This window comes from Numida meleagris, chromosome 5, assembly GCF_002078875.1.
Source record: "Numida meleagris isolate 19003 breed g44 Domestic line chromosome 5, NumMel1.0, whole genome shotgun sequence".
In the NCBI taxonomy this organism is placed as follows: Eukaryota; Metazoa; Chordata; class Aves; order Galliformes; family Numididae; genus Numida; species Numida meleagris.
In genome coordinates, this window is record NC_034413.1 from 64855397 (window position 1) to 64877666 (window position 22270).

General features: G+C 37.7%; 1 protein-coding gene across 4 annotated transcripts in view; it reads right to left on the reverse strand.

Moving 5' to 3' along the window:
- Positions 1-22270, reverse strand: part of NCKAP5 (NCK associated protein 5) — a 454740-nt gene that overhangs the window by 421921 nt on the left and 10549 nt on the right. For all 4 annotated transcript variants that reach the window (XM_021397921.1, XM_021397919.1, XM_021397920.1 and 1 more), the window contains one exon: positions 10433-11262. The gene's annotated coding sequence lies outside the window, so the exon portion shown is untranslated. The remainder of the gene's footprint in view (positions 1-10432; positions 11263-22270) is intronic.

Consider the following 22270-nt stretch of genomic DNA (forward strand, 5'->3'; position numbering starts at 1 on the left):
CAAGCAATACTTTATGGAATGTCTAGTGTTCTGTGTAAAGCAAACAGTTGGGACTGCCTGCCCTATGGAGCTCAGTACTGAATTTGTGCAACAGAGCCAGGGGCAAGATAGAAGGAACAGAACTTTCATTTAATTCTAGTCCTGGCTCTCAATTTTGTGCACACAATTTACATTAAACAAGCATTAGATTAAAAAAAAATAATAATAAAATAAACAAATAAACCTCAAAGCAAACACCAGACACAGGAGCTTCCCATTCCAGCCAAGCACCTTGAACACCAGACACTGTAATTATTTTCATCTCTATTTGATCTGCTCTTGGCCTCAGGAACACTGCACAATGACCCACTTTCAAGCTGGCCACAAGAGATTTCTCCCTCCATTTATACTCTAATTCTGGGAGGCTCCTTGGTGAGAAAGAAATGGTACTTTACAGCCATTTGGGTTGCTGGCAGCTGTACTCAGAGCGGTTGTGGACTTGAGTGCATCAGCTCTCAAAATGTCTGCCTCAGATGCCCTAATCTCCCTAAACAAGGGTAAAGATCTCAGATATAGGTTGCACTTAATTTTTTTTTAGATATTTCAAATCTGCATTTAGCACACACCTGAGAAACCAGGCTGAATTACACTTTTGTTTTGCCATTTGTTCCTATCCCTCTTTCATAACATTTCTCACTCCTAAATGTGCAGTAAGCAATGCTCCCATAGCTTTGAAAAGCTGTAAGCCAGTCCTTGAGAGCTCTGACATCCACAGTGCATGAGACTAGAGGGGAAGAGACCTGCACAGATCTGTATGTTACCCCTGACCTGAAAATACAAACTTTAAAATTTAGTTCTAATATGAACTGAACATCAAAGGACAACTGATTCATAGAATCATAGAATGGTTTGGGTTGGAAGGGACAACTAAGATCATCTATTTCCAACCCCCCTGCTATAGGCAGGGACACCTCCCTCTAGACCAGGCTGCTCAAAGGCCCACCCAGCCTGGCCTTGAATGCTTCCAGGGAGGGGGCATCCACAACCTCACTGGGCAACCCGTTCCAGTGTCTCACCACTCTCACAGTAAAGAATTTCTTCCTGATATCTAGTCTGAATCTACCCTCTTCCAGTTTTAAATCATTTCCCCCTGTCCTGTTGCTACATGCCCTTATAAAAAGTTCCTCCCCAGCTTTCCTGTAGGCTCCCTTTAGGTACTGGAAGGTTGCTGTGAGGTCCCCCCTGAGCCCTGGATTCCAGGACAATGGTTCTGCTTTCAGGTGCATCCGCGTTATTTTAAAACTGAGCAACAATGACCTGCTTCAATCAACCTTAAAATTTCAATTATGGCCAAAAATAGATCTTTTATTACATTTTTGTTACTTAAATACAAACTCTGAGAAACTAAGAAAGCATGTTAGCAAGGTTATCCAGGCAGAGCAATTCAAGTATTTAAACAACAACAAAAAAAATTGAAACTGCATCTCAAGAGAAAGGAAAACTTGGCTAAGTAGACACCCCAGTGTAAAATATGACTAAATACAGTGTCTGTAAAGGGATGGAAAGGGAACTCATTTGCAAAGAGCATTCTTCAGAACTGAAACGTAGAAAAATTGACCCAGAAGATTTCAGTTAGACCTTGAAAAGAAAATTGAACAGTTCCTAAGTAGAAACAGGTGAAAGAAGTGAGTCCTTTAGCCACTCAAAATACATTAGAGTCAAAAGATTATTTAGATCTGGCCCAGCAGTTAAGTACAGCTTTTCCTCTGTCTTCAGCAGGGATGATTACATTCACAAGGACAACTGCAGGGTACGTGATAGCACTGAAATGTTTACCACATCCTAGGAATTACCAAAGTTTGTGCAACCACAACAAAACTGAAACTAAAGAGGTAAATAGTCTCCATCCAAAGGGGTACAAAAATCACCATTCCAGGAGATAGTGTATTTGTCCTTTGACTTGTCAGTTATGCCCTATGACCCAGAGCAAAAAAAAAAAACAAAAAAAACATGTATTTTCAAGAGAAGGAAATGGGGAGAGCGAACTGACATTTTGCAAGACTTTAGTACCATTACTGGAGAAAGAAGTAAATCTAGTAGAGAGAGGTAAATTAAAACTTAGATAAAGCACCTCACAGTTTTATCAAGCTAGACTGTGGCAACCCATAGTGTCTCTCTTCAAGAAGATAAATGTTTTCTTATACATGTTCAATGATTGGAACTAATCTCTATAGACTTAATCAGGCATTTCTTTCACTGCCCCAAGGGAGATGATTAAAGTGGAAAAAATGGAGATTAAGAGAATAACTATTAAGTAGGTAAGAAGTAGAGATTGCAATTGTTTACACAAATGAGATGAAAAAAAAGACGTTTTTTGAAGTTAGTGCTGGGCTTAGTTCTACCGATATTTTAGTAAAAATCATCATCCAAGAAGATGTGTGGTACTAAGGCTTCAGGTAACACTAGGCAAGCAATACCAATTATTTAGAATAAGCCTTCATGCAAAAAGTACTGCACAACTCTTTGGGACACAGTCACAGAAAAGGGCAGAATTTCAACAACATAATAGGCTGCATTTATGAAAATGCATTCTATTTCTGTCTGGCTCCTTTTACATGTAGATGCCAGTAAATAAATTTTTAAGAGCTATAGATGTATGGTTCATGGTAAAAAAAAAAACCAATGTGCTGCCAATCCAATTACCTCCAGGGCTGCTCATGAGTAACACATTTGTTTATTTATTTCTAGAAAGCAGTCAAAATGCATGCCAAGTTGCTATGTTTCAGCCCTATCCCTGTTAAAGTGCAATAAACAATTGCCAATGGTTTACGGGCTGGTTTGGCCCGGTTCCGTGACTTATGGGGCAGGGGAACCCACAGACCCACGCCCCAGGAAAGGGAAAAAAGGAAAAAGAGAAAGGGTAGGGAGATGGGCCTAAAAACAAAACAGCGGCAATGATCTGAGGAGAAACAAACTAATTTACTAAATAAGATATCGGAATGCAAAATAACACAATAGAATACAATATAATTACAATTTAAGCTAATCAATCAAATAAAATGAGAGTGTCCAAAAAACTGAGGGCCTTACTCTAATGCTGAAGGTGAGACGCTGCCGATACGAGCAGAAGGGGAAGAGAGAGAATGTCTCATGATATGCAAACAGTTTTATCTTTCCCTCTGAATGGAAAACAGAAAGAACAATGCAAAGTCCTCTGGGGTACGTAGTTCTTCTTCTCTTCTATCGATGACCCACAGAACTGGAGCATTAACTGTTTAACTCTCAGTGCACTACATGATGTTATGATGTGGAATACCTATAACAAAAACCATAAAACCATGACAACAATAACAAACAAAAAGGACAAACAGACTAAAATCTTGATATGAAAAATAAATTCATTTTCACATTGGGATGAATTCATACAGTTTACTTCATCTCACAAATGGCAAAGCAATATAAAGTAGGCCACAGAGGACATGCTGCTCCATCCCTGCTGCGCACTAACAGCTTGCTGTGGTGACCAGGCTGACAGAAAAGCATTCCTAAGCATAAGGCAAGATGAGGGCAGGAGTGGGCCATGCATCTCCTGGAGTAGCTCTTCACCAATCTGCAACATCCAAGGTGAGGGCAGTGAGGGAAGGAAGAAGGCACTGAGAGTCCAGAAATGGGGAAACTACAACGGTGGTAATGCAAAGCTAAACTGAATGACTGAAATGAGGCCTGAAGTACACGCATGCATTTAACTCAACTCGTCACTAGATGTCACTGTATAATGTATCAAATAAACAGAGGGAAAAAATAACCGTCAGTAAACGTGACCCACACCACACAGGAGCTCTCAGCCACAGCAGTGCGTGCTTCATGTCGAGTGCCAGGACATCTCGAAACCTTAGTCAAAACGGTAAATAAATTCTGGTATGAGAGAAGCATTAACAAGTTTGGGCATCAAATGTTGCAGGCACCAACTGCAGATCTTACACTTGCTGAAATTTCAGCATTCTCTGTACTGAATGTTAGTGGGAAACCAAACAATCAGTCAACAGTGTTTTGCCAAACGTGTGAGTTTCACTCTACACTTAGAGCAGTTTCACACTGGCCCTCCTGCCTTCTTTCTAAGCCCAATAACAGCCACTCTTGGAATTGGATCACTTAAAATGAGTCAACAGTCTCCCAGCAAGAGCACTTGTGAGAACCAGAAATGCAGTCATTTGTGTCATATGCCCACCGGGAGAAGCTAAAGCATTTCTTTTTTGTTTTTTTTCCCCTCCTTGAGGGAACATTCTGGATAACACCCTTACACACACACACACACACACACACACAATCAGAAAACACAACTTTGTTGCTATCATGCTTACAGTTCTATCTACTGTATTTTACTCGGAATTGCTGGCCAGAAATTTTAGTTTCTATCTTGATTCTGAATGGGACTCCCATGCTATTCCCTATATAATAACATGGATTTTTTTTTTTTTAATGTGTATCTAGTCCAATGAGAGGAGGCAGTAATTTGTCGGTTTTTATTCATTCTAATAAGGCAAGAAGGAAGTTTCTTGTGGTTTTGGTTTCCAGTTGCAGTGATGTTGGCTGGTTCGGTGGAATTTTTTTCTGATTAAAAATAAAAAATAAAACCAGGCCTTGACTTCTTTTTCATATGAAACAATCTTTGATGGATTGCTAGTATAAATCTATAACACAGAGAAATTCCATCTTCCATAGCTCTAGTCCCCACAGAACATTTACTACCGCCTAGTTAGCAATGAACCTGCTTTTCTGCCTTTTTTTTTTTCCTTCTACTGAATTTATAATATGCCTTCCTGTACCACACTCTCCACACTTTAACTTGTCCCCTTTCTGTAGAGGCCATGAATTACTGTTTATTCTTCCTCACAAACCTGTTCTTTCTACGCTCCCACCTACAAAGAGGCTCATTTCTGATAAAAATGCACTTGTTTCTCCATCCCATCTCATGCATCCGTCCACAGAACATAACAGATGCTGGCTTCTCTGCCAGTCCTTCCTCTTTGCTGAGTGCTCTCATCCAGCTACTCAAAGCTTGCAAAAATCCTCCAGCAGCTGCTGTCAGGCAGCTCCAACCTCTGGACTCGCTGCCACTGATATTCCTTTTTCAGCAGCAAGAAGCAGGGGCAAATCCACACCCTCACTGCAACCAACAGTGAAACTCCCACTGGTCTCAAGAAGATTGGGATTTCTTCCAGACATATATTAACACAGAAAAGAGTAACTAGGGACTCCATTTCTGGATCTAGCTATCTATTTTACTATTTAAAAAAACCTCAAAATTAGGTGATTCTTGCACCATGATTGTATTTTAGCTAAGTCTCATGATGTTACAAAACCCACAGTCTATTTCCATGATAAGAGATTTTCATTCTCTATATAAATTCAAATATAACTTTTAATGATGTGAACAGTAATTACTTTTACATTACTTTAAATTGTAATGTACATTTTTTCTATGCTCTTTCCTAGCTCACTTCAAAATACCATTAAAAGTCACGTGAGCTTGCAATAGCTGTACTGAGCAGAACAGTGGGAAAGGTGACGTTATGTCTGAAAAATAATTAAATTTGTATCAGAGGAGCATTTTATCTTCAGTGAAATTGAATTCTAGCCTATGAACAGAAACTACTAGAAGTCTGCCTGCATATGGACTTCAGGACTGATACCAGAACTTGAAAAAAAAAAATGACAACTCTTACAGCGTTTCTTGGTTCTTCTCTCTGTATTATATATAAAAAGAAAAAGGGTTGAATACTAGAGTTTAGAATACTTCACAAACAATCTGAACTACAAGCCTTTCAGCAGGTTGTGTCTTCACAGTTCGTAGGCATTAAGTGATACAGACTCCAAAATACAAATAAAATCTACAAGTCGTACATTTGTATCTACTTCATAAAGAGAGAGCTCAGCTATAAGATTGGAGTGCCTAATTTGAGCAGCATGGTTGGCTCGCCTAGTTTTGATGTCAGGACTATTTCTCACCACAGATTGCGTAGGAAGTCTGACTCTGACAGCTGAGGAAACTGGCAGACTAAATCACTTGTTCTTTTGAACTACATGTCACTGTGAGCAGTTAGCTTTAAGACAAGAACCCTGCCTTTTTGCCAGTAACCTGTGTCAGCCCCTCCAGGGCTAGAACAGCAAGCTACATTCTATTTTGCTTTATGTATTTTCAGTAGAATTACTAATGATACACGAGTTAGGAAAAAAAAGTAGGCTGACAGTATTGGATCCCAAATATGAAGTGGAGTGGAGGGTGGAGAAGAAACACAGAACTGTCCACAGGAGAAAGCTACAGATTTTATGCAGAGGGATCATAGGGGACTGCTTTCATGAGGTCAGTGATGCATTTAGTGCCCTGGTACTAAATCAAACAGATTATTGAAATGTAAGCATTTCAAGCTGAAGATATTGAAAAAGAATTCATAACCACTTAATTAAATATCTGAAGAAATAAATATATGTCTAATGTGGATGATGCAATTGATTTAGTAATGGGAGATTTTAGACTTAAGCAGCACAGCTGTATTTCCTTCCAAAGCAGAAAACAGAGCAGATTGAAAAAGAATGATTCTGTTACATGCAAAGTCTTTGGCTGAGTTTGTTTTCTGAAGCAAGATTTCAGTCCACTGGGACCAAATACAAGAATTTTCAAGGACGGATATTTGACAGTAATTTTGTTTAAGAAATAATATAAAAATACATTTTGAAACACACATGAAATATGCTGTCTGCTGCCAGTAGCATTACATTACTGGCTACTTAGAACTGGGCTCTCAAGCTTCTCAATGCAAATCCAGAGATGTCTGGAAAAACTGCCCTGCTCAGATTCTCGGGGTTGCCAAGCATGAAGTAGTTTAGCTGGCAAGTTTGCCTTAGAGTTAACAATCTTGGAAAATTTAGGTTTCACTGACATTGTGCCAGTGAATGGCGTAAGTACTAAGTAGGAGAAAAGATAAACAACCCTTAAGTATGCATTACTTGTGGTGTCAAAGCATATGAAAATGAATACTATGAAATTATTCTGTATAACACTTAAGCCTGTTGGCCATATAAATGTTACAGAGACAGTTCACATGATTACAGTTAATTCCTTGGTGACCGAGACCTAAAAAGCTGTATTAATTCTATACAAATCATCACATGAAGCTTTCCTTTTGAATATATGGGATAAATTACTATATTTGAACATTATTCTATAATGTGGCATGGTTATGTGTATCTTTATTATGTAAAAAATATATATTGTCTACATAATCTAAAATAGGTTTTTGACATAGACGCAAGGTTTAATTTCTGTTAAGGAAACAGTAATTCTTTCCTGTCTTTGCTATATACACAACCTTGGCATACATTACAAGAAGCTTCCAGTGTTACTCTACATGAAAACTCTTTACAAGTAAAAGAGGGAGTTTTTTGGTTCAGAACGGCTAACACAGCTGAACTTTTAAGAAATATTCCCAAAGGCAATTTAAAGAGATTTTGTTGTGTGCAGAAGGCACTGTTACTGTTTAAAGTTAATAGAATGATTTCTAAATTATTTAATAAGGTAGGAGTAATCACTTGTCTGCTTTGTTAGTGGTATGAATTATACAGACGGATTTAAACATTCTGGTTTGGAAAAAAACAACTACAATAAATTTGGTTTAGATAAAAATACACAGCAAAATTCACAGTACACCTTAATGCAAGCACTATTTCCTCGGGCTTTTGTGAGTTGCCACTGTCTAGGGGCAGAGTAATCTGAAGGCAGAAAGGAGTTATCATTTATTGTTCCAATCTGAATGTGAATCCTTGAAAGCAGACAGAAGAGAGGGAAAGAGGAAAGAAACAAAAGATCTTTTTAATTTCTTCCTTTCTCTGTCTGAAGACCAAGCCTTTCAAATTTTTCACATTACCCTTTAAAAAGGATTGAAGTTGCTACAAGAAGCAGAGCACATCATTGTGGGTTCAGCCCTGCTCTCATGAAAGGTGATAAGATTAACATCACACAATCTGTGTACATACAGATTCTCTGAGCAGATATAAGCATACAGCAAAGGGTTAGAGCTGATCACATACATGAAACTACATGAACTTAATAGATGGTGGGCTTTGTATTTTTCATGTGATCGCCACCTGAGCTTGTTGTTTGTAACATTCAGAGCCCTTATTGAAAATTAACTGCAGCCAAACCCTTTGCTGAAAGGCTTAGAAATATCTGGAGAATATTAATAAACATAAAATCTAAATAATTGCATCAAATCAGAGCCTAACATTAAAACAAACAAAAAAAGAGGTAAATTATTTTGTCCTGCTGGTAAGTGGAAAACAATAATATCTTCTCTTTTATTAGTATTTTTAGTTTTCCAGTGAGGATTGTAAATGGAAGAAGAGAAATATTTGTGTCTTGGATTCATATTTTTAATTAACAACTCTTACTATCTACCGCAGTCTATAGCTTCAGGAGATGCACGGCTTCCATAAGAACTTGTTAAATCCACAATGAATCATCCAAATTCAGGTCTTAGTGTAGCAGCCTCCTCTTACAGTCTAGCATTTAGCAATTACAAATAAAGCAAAGCAGAAAAACAAAAAATAGGAATCTCAGAAGCCAAGGAAGAGATCTCTGAATGACATGTAGATTCTTCCTTCTAGAAGCCATTCTAGCAGCTGATTCTCCCAGCCCAGCCACATTGTAGGAAAGTAAAAAGCAGAGTCAAATCTTTTTTCTCCCACTGTTTTCATGAAGATTGAGCACATGAGGGCTGAGTCCATGGCCTTTACTTAACCAATGGCCATGTGAAGTCAAAGTTCTTTCAAGACTTACCTCCTGGAGCTTACCAGTATGGATTGTTGGTCCTGCAGGCCCATGTGATGTGAGAAGAGGAAATGACAGCGTCCCCTCAGGCACACTTGGCAGGATACTGCAGAGGGGAGTTTACCCTTCAAAGCTAGTGTGGCCCAACTCAGGCTTTGGGAAGGATGACTCTTCTCTTACCACCTTAGCCACAGACGTGCCTGTCTGAGCCCCACCAAATCCACTCCCACCCTCAATCCATCATACCTCCCCTACCCTCCTGGCAGCAAATGCCAAGTGAACCCTCCTTCTTCTGCCATGGTGTGAAGTCTGGCACTCAACAGCCTTTAGAAGCACCAGCAGACACTACTGCCCATCTCTGTGGCAGGCACAGGATGGCTGATTCAGCCATGTGGGCTACCTTCAGCCCTGGAACAGCTGCTCCCTGTCTCCTCCAGGGAAGCAGTGGTATGTTAGATGAAAGCCTCACACTGGCCACAAGTTGAGTCACGCTCACCTAGGAGCATTCCAAGGGCCTTAGCTCTGCTTCCAGGGGAGCTCACAGCCCACTCCCAACAATTAGTGCTGTATGGCTTTACAGACAGTACATACCGGGGCCAACCTCAGCCTGTTCCTTCCCTCCATGCCCCACTGGTACACACTACCAAAGGGATTGTTACTAGCTTGTAGACATACAGTAGAACTGGATCAAAAATCCTAATTCATATATTCTTTCTTCACAGCCTAACTTTTCTTGCTTCAGTTAATTCTTTTGTCAGTCACTACAGAAAACTGCCTATGCTGTCTGCAACAGAAACTGCTACATACCTCTGGCTGAGCTGCTATTATGATTGTTGTTAATGTGTCAGTGTTAAAAAAGTATGCAGTCTTATGCCAAAATTTGTATTTATAGAAGATAATAATAATAAACAGCTGCCATCCAAGTTATGAATATGGAAAGGACTGGAAAGTACCTCCTGAATCACACACAATTTGCTTGTCATTACAGGGGAGCAGATATCACTTAATTTCTTTGATTCTATTCCCCAGAATACATACAACCTCACTCATACATACTCTTACTTCACTCCTCTTACTTTTAAGAACTTTCTTCTAAAAGTGACATTTGGTTGACTTACAATACCAACTTCAGAGATCAGGGTGACATGCATGAGAGCTAAGGATTGATCACCTTGATCACCATTAGTCAGAAGGATCAAGCTTTGGATACTGTAGGGGAGATTAGTTGATTTCAGACTCCAGGTACCCTTAGAGAAGGCAAGCATTCCTTTAAATAAGTCCACCCACGACAAGAACTGCTCACAGAACTGACCATTCCCTGCTTCTTAGACATAAACGCTTCTACAGCAAGGGGCAACTAAGCAGAGACTGAAGTGGAAAAGAAATAAATTTTCTGTGGAAACTAAGCATTGCGGCGAAGCCTGTATACAAAAATAAAATGATTATAAACTCAAAGTAAATCTTATCCTGTATTAATTCCTCAAGCAGAATTTTGCCCTTCCACTCCCCAAAAAAGGGAGAAAGATACCACACAGTTCATTAAGAGACATCTGGTGCTGTGTATAGTACAAGATATTATTCAGAGACTACCTGGAACTCCAAGGTGTACAGCCAGGTATTACTTACCCCGACTTATTCAGAAGATGTAATGTTACAAGTACACAGTTTTCTGCCAAGTCGAGCCACAGGCATCTTTGTACTTGGATGTGCGTACTAATTTTAGGTACAAAGGTGTTCCCCAAGGACTTCTGACAGGTGATTTATCATCAGCAAATGTTGTGGTGAAGATATTCTGATCCTCGCTGAATCAATTCCTGATTTGGAGTTTCTATAAGTTAACTGATAAAAGCATTTTGTACTAATGCTTTCTAGTAATTGGATCTCAAAGCTTACTTTTTTCCAGATGGCTCCTTTGATAGTCTGTAATTCCATAGACTGTCTTTGAAAAGTGAATAATAATGGAGATCTTAAAAGAGACTGGTAAAATTTATATAGTCATAAAACTGTATTTGATTCCTCCTACAGTCTGTTTTCTGAAAGCGTGCTGAATTTTAATGGCAAAGACATCCTAGGGCTTTGAATTGAAGATTCTTTTTCCTCTCAAGCCACAGTTTCTACTGCTCGATCCTCACTGATATTTCATTGCCTTCAGGATGACAGGATGTCTAAAACTTTTCCCAAGTCTCTTATCAACGGTGTTCTGTGACATGGAGCCCAAAAAACATGTACCTGCTCTCCAGGGTTTCCTTTTCAAATGTACTGGAGAAATCAATTCTATATGGAGCTACAGTCATTGTGATCCAGAAGGTAAACCAAGACACAGTTTTGCAAATGGAGGTTGTATTCTTTTTCTGTTCATTTCCTGCTCTTGGTAGTTGCATAGAGAAACTTCTCATAAATTCAGTCAATTTATCTTCCTCCTTTTTTGAGGTGTGACTGAGTTGTAATTGATGCTTCTGAAAAGAAAAATATTTTCCTTAATTATGATGCACAGTTTCAGATTCCACCAGCCCATTAACTCAGAATAAAGTATTATGCATTCTGTCTTCTCAGTGTCTGTGCAGTGACATTTACCAGAAGTGAGGCAAATAAAAAATAGAGACTAGAGATTTTTACAAACCAGAGTAGTGGCACTAATTTTGTTCTTCCCTCCCCATCCCCACAGCCCACTTCTCCAGCCTCTATGTCCTTTTCTAGACACAGCTATAATGACTCTTGGAAGTGACCTTTTACATGTATTCAAAATGAAAATAGAGGTACTAGAATTCACTTGAGATTTTAAATAAGTAAATAAATAAGATGAAAAGAAAAAAATAAATTTAAGCATTTGCTAGTTTCAGGAGACATAACAGAAAAAACATCGCTCTTACTAAGGTAGTTTCTGTAGACAACAGATGGTCTTGCTACATTGAGAGCACTTTTGAATTGTTCACTCTGTTTTTTGTTGTTACAAGGAAAAACAAACAAACTGGAAATAGTTGCAAAAGATTGTATTCAAAAGGCTTTACGCCAATCCTACATGAACCAGCATGTCTGATATAGCTGAAAACAACTTCCATAGTTGTGAGAAGGTATAAATGTTACAGGACATGTGCAAGTACACATGAGCTCTGTTTCCAAATTAGAAACAACAAGAAACGGTCCGATGTTATCACCCCTGTATATTTCATGACACCAGTCAGTGACAGCCCACAGGTGCTGAGGCCACAGATGCTTTGATAAGTCAAAAAAATTGCAGTATCATGTGAGTCATCAGCACAACAAAATAAACTTTTTGGAGGCATGTGGTTATGCCTCTTCTTCTTCTTCAAAAAAAAAAAACAAACAGTGAAAAATCACAAAATAACTTATCTGATTAACAGTAGCTAGTTAAATACGTAGCCATGTAAACTGAAGCAAGAGCTCTTTAAGTGGGAATTTAGAGAGGTGCTATTGCCATTTGAGTAATTAATGTCATGCTCTTGTATTAACTACACTCGTGTCCTTCTTTAGGAAAAAAAAAATATTTTTTTATCGTCATGGTCTCAAATGGTCAAATACTTGATAGTCAGGTGATCAGTGTTTAACATCACTTCCCACTCTGGTCAAATCCAGGCATATCTGGTAATTGCTGACACGTTCATAGTAGCTCCTTGAAAATATCACTACAAGGATTTGGAAAAAAAATAGGCATCAATGGCATTAAAACAAAGCATTTCAGCCATGCATCCTCCATCTGCTGCCTCCATTTATGGATAATAGCGTGATTTGCAGACAATAGCAGCAAAACTTTTATCTGGGGATTTATTTATATCCTTGTATTTCCTGGATTATGGCTTGTAATTTCCAGTGTAATAAGTGCCCCAGAGAAACACTAAGTGCAGCAGTTAAGGGAAGAGCTCATTTTCCTGCCCAAGTAATCTCTGCCTTCTAAGCCATCAATAGAAGGAATGCCTTAATACCAAACTGTACTATGAACTGAACCTACCCTTCCCAAGCCACCAGTACTACTAACAGGACAGCAGAACTGTAGTCTTGTTTGCTCAGAAATATTTCAGCAACTTACATATTTGCCTACAGATTAGGCAGATTACTGTGTTTTAGTAGGCTTGACAAGTTCAAGTTATGCCCCAAGTTCACTAAAAGAAACAGAAAGTGAATGGTATTCTACTTCTTTGTAAATTTTTTTCCTATATTAATCAATACAGATAGAATATGCACTTGGTGATGCCCTGTGCTTCTTGTAGATTATCAATCTTCCGTTGTTGTGCACCCTAAATTACAAGTCCCTGCTGTGTAGGCTGAATAATAAGGTACTTAGAGCAGCAGCTGAAAGGAATAAAAACAACCAACTAGAACTGACATGAGAGCTTTTATCTCCTTTCATTCTTATTTTCCCTGTGCTTTTAAGATCCAGCAGGACACAAAATGAATAACAGGAATTAAATTATTTGGCTGCCAGATTATGTCAGTGGCAGATTTTAGCCACTCAAGTCAAGAGATCACGACATGAGCAAGTGATTCAGACTACACAGGGCTACTGCACATCTCTCCATATTACCTGCTCTCAGATATAAGAAAGATTCAAAAAGAGAGAAAACTCATCTAAGTGAGTGCGAAATGTTGAATGAAAACAAAGCCGACACATGGGAACTTTGATTGTCTAACAAACCCAACCTGAAAGGAATAGGAATTCTGCAGATAATCTATTTGAAAACTCCCACCAAGTTTGCACCTGCCCATCCCTTGATATACATTTTGTTAAGTTCCTGTAAAATAAAGATACGTTACCAACAGGACATGAGACATCCTGAAGTATAGAAATTAAAATTTCAATGCTACCATATTGTCTTCAGAAACCTTAAGCTATGATTTCAATTTCCTCATTGTTATCATGAAATTCCATTGTTTCTTTGTTGCATACATTTTCTCATTAGATTAAAAGGTGAATGAGAAATAGAATCTGTGCAGAGCTTAGCCCAATGAAATATTTATCTCCAAATGGAGATTCCAGGCTTTATTACGATATAAATAATATATGTAACTTGAGTTGTGACCTCACAAAGACCTGTTTACAAGTCAATTTTTCTGTCTGTTTAGCACTGTGTTTCATGACTACAGCCACCGTTTATATTTTCTTACTTTACAATAAATCTTGTTCTTAAATAACTTCACCTGTCTACATAACCATTCATTTATCCCTTGCAAAAGTACACCACTTTCTTAAACTAAACTAGTTATTAAAAATACATATATTAGGAAAACCTCTCTCATGACTCAAGCAAAGTTGCCATTAGCAACTTAACCTAATGAGGAAGTTACCCCAGTGGGTGACAAGTCGCTAGCACCCACAAGTCCAACTTAAATAAAGAGTAAAAGAATTTGCTCTCATCATACGTGATAGCCTGACAGAGAAAAACAGCAAATGAAGAACTGCAGATTCTTATGACAAGGACCTGTAAAGACACCTTCTATATTCCTCAGACATAAATTCATGAAAACTTTTACAAGCATCTTAATAAAAAACATTTCCATTAAAATTTGCCTAGCTAGTTTTAATAGTGAGCAGAAAGAAGTGAGACAACAAACATCATTTGTTTGCCTAGTCAATTCGAAGCTTTCCCTGATTCCTCTATGTAACTGAGGATAATTTCTAAAGATATTCAAAGTGCCACTTGACTAAGACCTTAGTCCAGACATGCTATCAGTTCTGGAACCCTGCTTCTCATGCCAAATATGTCTTAAAGGCATGAAGCAAAAAGAACTGAACTAAGTAAACAGATGTAAGACAGTAATCCAAGAGTATTTGTATTTAGTCACCTTGGAGTTTTAAGTATTTTTTGGTTAATGCCTCTATATGTATGTTTCTTTTGGAACATTACTAAGTAGTGATGCTGCAGGGAAGAGACTTCTACATAAAAAAGTTCTTTGGGTACAGTGCATTTATCTTGTGCTTTTTAAGGTAGACTTCCAAGGAAAACCGTCACTACAATACTAAATGGAAAAGCTGCAGTTAACTTTTTGGTAATACAGACTTCACATCTCCCATTGTGCATCTCTGACTCTTAGAGTGAATACGTCAAAATGGCCAGAAAAAATAAAAAAGGAAAAATGAGAAGTGACATAGTATTTAAACTCACTGTTTAGGCTAAAAGGTTCCGTAGGGCACAATTCCCAGCAGTGGAAAATTGAACATTGAGACTGCCGTTTCTAAGACTTCTGAGTGGTGAGTGGTTTCATTGCAGATAAAATGTTGACAGCGTGACAGCGTTCTGTGAGACAGTATAAATACCTTCCTTACAGCTGCTAGTGTGCATACCTGCTTCTGGTCATCAGAAGATGCTATTGAATGGACTTCCCAAATTAATGAATTCATTCCCCATTTCAGCCAGCTATGTCACACTCATGGCCTGATTAAAGAACATTCCCAAAACCAGCAGTGGAGAAAGGAATTTTACTCTTGTTATTTTTCCTAGAAGAACATGGCAGAACCTCAAATCTCTAACATTTAGATGTTTCTGATCACCTGCCTAAAGATAATAACTGTGACTGAATTTATTCTCACAACAAATTTTTTCTTTGGAGGGGAAAGAGGGTTGTTTTCCCTCCCTGCTATTTTTCAACAGATACATCTGTATTAACTTTATTACCTCTACGACTCTGCTTTGCTAGGCTAAACAAAGTTACACTATTCCTTCCTTCTTCGGATAAAAAGACTTCATCCTAGACTGCTTGTCTTTGTAGTTTTTTCTGGCTTATATTCCAGTGTTAATTCACCTTTCTTAAACAAGAGTGATTGTACACAGAGAGAATAGTATACAGTATCTAGATCTTGTAGGACAAATCCATGAATCCCCATTCCTTCCCACCCAACTCAAAGATATTTCTTTTCATGGCTGCTTCACACAATCAGCTCTGTCATTTTGTTAATAGTATTTGAGTGTTCCCTGTTACTGTCATTTTGAACAGGTAATCTCCCAGTTTATAGCAGACAGTGTTTTATCTGATACAGATATTGTGTTCTATATTACTGAATTGACAGTTTTTACAAGTTTTTACAGTAGTTCTTCTCATACATTCATAAGTCCCTTTGTGGAGTGCAGTCTCTTCTATCTTTGGGGCATCGTTTTACCATTTACTTATTAGCAAGAATATGAAACAAAATCTGTTAACATCTCAACTGAGGAGTTCTTGTTATTATTCCTTCTCCAGAGCATAACCTTCCAGTAATAATAATTGTGGTCCTCTAGGCCACTTCCCAAGTATGTTTATAATTCCTGCATTAATACCAATTTTAAAATTATCTAACAGGTAAGTTTATATTAAGCTAACATGCTTTTTCTCAAGCTTCTTCCAGGTCTGCAACAATGGTGTTCATACACTTTTCTTATTATATGGTAATACTGCTTTTCTCATAAGATAGTGCCAGAACCCAAACCACAAAAATGCCAGTTTTCTTCACGTTAAGAGGATTGCTGAAAATGACTGTAAGATGAGAATTCTCCATCTGTATCGAGAAGAAAGCAGAGTTTAGGTCTGCTCTTCTCAGCACTGCAGATTTCTTTGAAGCTGTGACTGTTTCCTGGAAGCTACTTCCTTTCTCCTTGGTAACCACACATCCTGCCTCAAATAGAGAACTGCAGGAAAACAGAGTAATTCTGGCCCAGCAAATACCATCACTAAGCTCTTTTTGTAAATATAGCAATTGAGTAGAGAGTTTCTAATATCCTGTAAAGGTATACTATACATACAGATGTTTAGGCACAGTAGACAGCATAAAAAAGGGAGGCTTTTTGTAAGAGTACTTTAAAAAATTGAAACCATAAACAAAACGTGAATTGTCAACACTTCAATGAGAGTTTGGACCACCTCTCTTCTTAACAGGGCTGGAAACAGGGTAGCACTGCTTGATTTTTCTCTTTTCTTGCACTTAAAAAAAAAAAACTTCATAGCATATATGTCCATAAAAATTTATGGTATATATTCAAACAACATATTCACTCATTCCTTAATAACTGATATCTTGAGGTGTATGATGGTCTGAACTGCACATACAACCTTAACACAAAAAAGAACTAAATCAACGTATTTGTTGAGCAAACAAAGCAGGAACACAAGACCCTACTGCTGTAGATGATTTCACATTTAAAGCAGTTAATTAGATGCCTTTTGGCAAGTGATTTATACAGTTGTTTAAGCCAATGGACAGCTCAAGGTATTGTTTCCTGAGGCTTCTAATAGAATTCTACATGTCATTATTTGACTTCTATTTTCATTGGTTGCATCAGGTACCTGGGAAAAAAAAGTTAAAGTCAACAACAAAAAAGAAGCTCTTTGATGCTGAAGTCAGGGAAGAAAAAGCTACACTGAGGGAACAAACCTACCACAGTGAAGAAGGTGTATGCAGAAAGAAAGGAGGACCCATTCATTTTTCCCAGGGCAGTATCATTTTCCTATGTGAATACACATAAAAAGCTCAATTATTCATGCAAGCATTCACATTAAGGTCAATGGCAGTACAATGAGCAGGATGTGTAATAGCACTTCCTTGAAGCCAACAGAGACAAGGAACTCTGCTGTGTTTGATAGTTTATAAACATTAAAAGATCTTCTGGCTTTCACTGTCTAACCCATGAAAAACTAAGGTAAGAGGAAGACAGGAACAAAGGTATCATGCAGGTAACACCCGTGTGAGCAGGACACCGAAAAGACAGGACTTCAAGTACGTGAATATTAGTTTCTCATTGCACAAATACGTATGCTTTCTGCTGGGCCAGGGTCAAACTGATTTAACAAAGGTCACATACATAGCTGCAGGTCAAGATGTAAGCATTACATTCCATTATTCTAGAATCCAAGCTACATCAGTATTCAGCCCCATACAAGCAATCCTGTTATCCCAAATCCAAGCAGAAATATACTATGAACATTTACTTCTTTAACAGTGGTTTTACTATATTGAGGTAAAGTGATAAAAAAGATTAATAAAGAGATCCAATAACATATGAAAAGACTTTATGTAAAAACCTAGAAAGAATAAAAGCAATCAGGTCAGATTCCTTGATAGTATCTATTCAAACACCTACATCATTTATAATTTGTAAAAACATTCACTTTAAAATAAATATTGTAGAACTGGCTCATTTAGTATAATTTTAAATGTACACGCTTGTAAGGAAAATCATAATATTCCTTATGTCAGAATAGAGCTATTTTTCTTTTTTCTTAATCATGCCAAATACCTGCCAGAACAAGTTGAAATCAAAACCTCCTTCTTAAACATTATTTCTGGCACATAAGCTTTCCCAGAACAGGCAATTGCATGTTCTGTTTATGAAGTCAATGAAGCTGTGGTTGGACATGACAGGACGAAGTGTGAACTATTTGACTGAAGCAACTAAAGCACAAAAGAAAATGATGAACTGTCAGACCAACAGGGGCTATCTGGTGGAAACCTCTTGTGATAGATTAGAACGTTTTTGTCTTTCTGAAAAGTGAGTAACACTAAAGTGCTAAATAAGAATCACTTTTCATTAGTCTTTGTATTTGCAATGTTTTTTTCAGGCATTTATTCCTGTTGCTAGAGACTCCAGTTTTCCCTCAAATCAGGGAAATAGCGCAAGTTGCAAGTCCTTAGGGAATGTGGTATCAGATGCAATACCTGATGCGAGATTAATTCTGCTCTGTTACAGTTAAAACTGATAACTTCAAAAGTAAAATCAGGTATAACAGTGATGTGCTTTTTTTTTGTTTGTTTGTTCGATTTTCTTAGTTTGAAATGCTGGAACTGGAATTGACTCCACACTATCAGGTAGTGAAAAAAAGAAATAATGCACCTAAGAAAGGTACAGAGCCTTTTGCTTTTGTTGGAAGTGGGAGACTTACACAAAAATATATATTTTTATCCAGATGCTATAGTACAGCCGATGCAAATCCTATGGAGTCCTTGCTGAACTCTGTTCTGAGAGCTGACGGGACCTTACAGCATTCAGTATCTCATGGAACTGAGCTCTTCAAAAAGAGAAGTCATCTACATGGACGTTTATGCACTCATATTCCATTTACAAAGACCCATCACATCTCTCACGCAGAGATAAACATCCACGTCCACTAGGCTGTAGCTATGTGAGCAGTTTCCATGCTCAGCTAAATGCATTTTTCTCAAGAAATACACTATTAAGACCTGCCAGTCATTTTTTTTCCTGTATTCTAGAAGTGTTTTCAGTGAAGGACAGAAAACTGATATCAATTGTATAACTGCAGCTCATCAGTGAATTACTCCAACCCCAAACAGCTTTTAGTTGAAGTTTCTTCTCCCTAAAATAGCTGCCTTATATTTATTTCATTTAGCGGGGCTTTTCATATAGTTAAGTAAATAAACAACCCAACTCTCATAGTTCTGGTAAATTGTTCCCAATAACTGGTTGGCACGCATTGCTCCATTTCCACAATGGTTGTTCCCCGCATATTGACAATGGAAAACTATTCCTTTGGAAATCTCTTTCCACATGCCTTAGCCTTCACTCACTAGTAGCTTCATTTCTTATCTTCTCAGTATAGACACTGACAGGTCACATGTACCAGAACAGAAAGAGCTGTCATGTCAGATCAGACTCCTGGTCCGTCAAGCCTGATATTCTGCCTTTACTGTATCTGAAAGGAAAGTGCAAGTCTGCCTAATGTAATAAGCAATTATTCCATGATACCCACAAGGTCAACATTTCTTTTCCACTTTGGCAGCCAAATAATACCCAGAAGTAAAAGATGCTATTATCCTTCAAATAGTTTCTTATGTTCTGTATAACAGACTCTTTTTTCCTTATGATTGATACTCAACAGGACACTGTCACAATTAATAGACTAAAAATTTAATTTGGCTAAAAAAAGAACAAGATGAAAATGCAAGATTAGCAGTAAAACGGTTTTCAAAATCAAGACAGAAACGCAGAGAAAAAGCTGGGTCCTATGGTATTAACTTTAAAACTTTAAGTTTTCATACAAGCAGCCCAATGATTTTAGATTCACATATGACTCATGAGAAAGACAAAACAAGTTTTAGCATCACATGTCAAGAGTCACTCAGACTTGCCGTGGTGTCTGTGGCCCAGATTGATTTGCTGTCCTGAAGTAAACTCTGAATGCTAGCCTTTAGTGACAATTATCCTTCATATAGATATATTGCTTTTATTCATGTTTCCTAGTTGTATTTTTCATGTCAGTAATTGCACCCCTGAGGAGGACTGTCCGAAAGAGTAGCAGTAATGTATTATTGAAATGAATCAAAACCTACAATCCCATTATTCTATGATTCCAGCGTTCTACCGCTCAACAATCTGCTAAGCTTGGAAAAACTCACTTTATACAGTTTCCAGTCTACTTTGTAATTACTCTTCATAATTTCTAGTAGATTATGCCTAATGTCCCGCAGAGATCAGCAAAACGTCTGAACTCTCTGCAACTCCGACAAAAATAATTGAGATGTGAGTCAGATGACTGTGAGTTCAGATTTCATTTCTATTAATGGGTTTTCATATTTCCATTCTTTGGGAACCTTATTTTTATCCAAAATCTGACGTCTTTTCCTGTGAAGAGAATCAGCTGTTAACCCTAGCTGCATTTGGATGTAATCAGTGGAAAGGAAGAGCAGCAGAATTAGAAAAATAAGAAAGAATATCCAGAGTAGAGCTAGAAAAAAGTAAATTGTATAGACTGAGAAATTAAAAACAAGTGTGTTTTCAGGGACAAATTAGCAGCCTATTGAAGGCTTTTAGCTTTGTAATTTATACTAAAGCATGTTATTTCCCAAAGCATTTGGAAGACAAAAATACAGCAGATGAATTGTTTTGAGTTCTGTAAATGGGAACAAATGAAATCACATGAAGCCGAGAAAAAAACTATAGAAATAATTCGTGAAAATAGAGCTGCTAGATAAGATATGCTGAGTTCAATAAAGTGTAGGAATTCAGAAAATTCTTAAAAACTGATAAAACAAAACATCAGCACTATGTGGGAGAAGGCAATTCCACATTCGTAATGGGACAGACATGCCCTGATTGTTCTTCTCTATTTATAACTGTTTTAAGTCTGTACATGTGAGTAATAGAATAGGAGAAGAAAAATAATTTCTGACATCTTGAATGTAAGTACATACAAATGAGTACATCTATAAGTAGGTACATAAATCAGTTCATAAAACTTCCAGGAAAGCAAACATAAAATAAACGTTCTTAATAAGGTGATCATTGGGTTCTCTGTGGTATGTATGTATTTCTAAAACAAAAAATGCCATCTAAAAGGGAAACATCCACAGGCTTCTGTACTTACAAGAGTGAATTTTTTGTCTACAGTTTGCTGTTAAATCAGTCTGTGTTTTAGCAGCTGTTTTCATTCTTTGCTAGAAGGGGATGTGTGGGACATTTTCAGGGATATGAAAATCTAGGAATGTTGACACATACACAACTAAGAGTTGTGTGTATGGTATCAGAAGAGACTGGTTTTAAGCGCCTTTACAGCAAAACAGCATTATAGAGCTTTCCAGAAAATCGTGAAGAAATTAAGCCTATGGGCCAGATCAGTGGTTGCTCTCCACATTCTTTATAAAGGAAGAGGAGTGGGCCTGGCTTTATGCCTTTCACAGACGTCTCCAGCTACCCCTGCCTGAGCTGACAGGAGAGGCTTGGTAACCACTACACTACTCATTACATCCTTGCTTTTCTGCCCCAGCTTCAGCAGGCAAGGGTAAGATCAGATTTACTGATGTAAATGTTTCATCCACCTGAGCTGACGTACTGATGTATCTCAATCTGTACTACTTTGTAGCCAATGACTGACAGCAAATTGCCAGCATATGCAAAATCTTTCTTTCATGCTAGTATTTTATACCTCATTCATACTATTTCCCTTTAATATTTATAAACAAATGACATTTCCTCAAACTTCAACTTTCCTGAAGGAATATTTGCCTCTTTCACTTGCTAATAATCCTAACTTTTAATGACTTAAAAAACCATCATTTTCAAACCACAAGCTTTTGTATAATTTGGCCAGATTTACTTAAACTGCAGGAATGTTGTAAATCGCTTGCCACTCTCCTAAACTACATAGTTAATCTAAACGTCTAAAAATGTGATTACAGACAGTAGATTAACAGTGATTCATAGACAGACACACTTGCCTGCTTGCTAAGATTGAAATGATTTCCTCTTGATAATGAGTCTGCTAAGGGCCAGTGGGTGATAACCCAAAGCTTCCAGTCATCTTTCCCCACCTTTTCTGATGTACTGGATATTAAAAAGCCCAGTGATCTTTCTCTAGTAACAAATAAAAGATATTTAAAAATCGGGTGTTGAAATATTATCCCAGCTATAAATCTAGCTGCTATTCAGTCCTATTCTTTTGGATGAAGCTACTCAGTCTTTCCTTGCACCTCATGCTTAGGTACTTTGCACCTGGGAGAATTATGTTCTAGAATGCCTAAGGAAACCA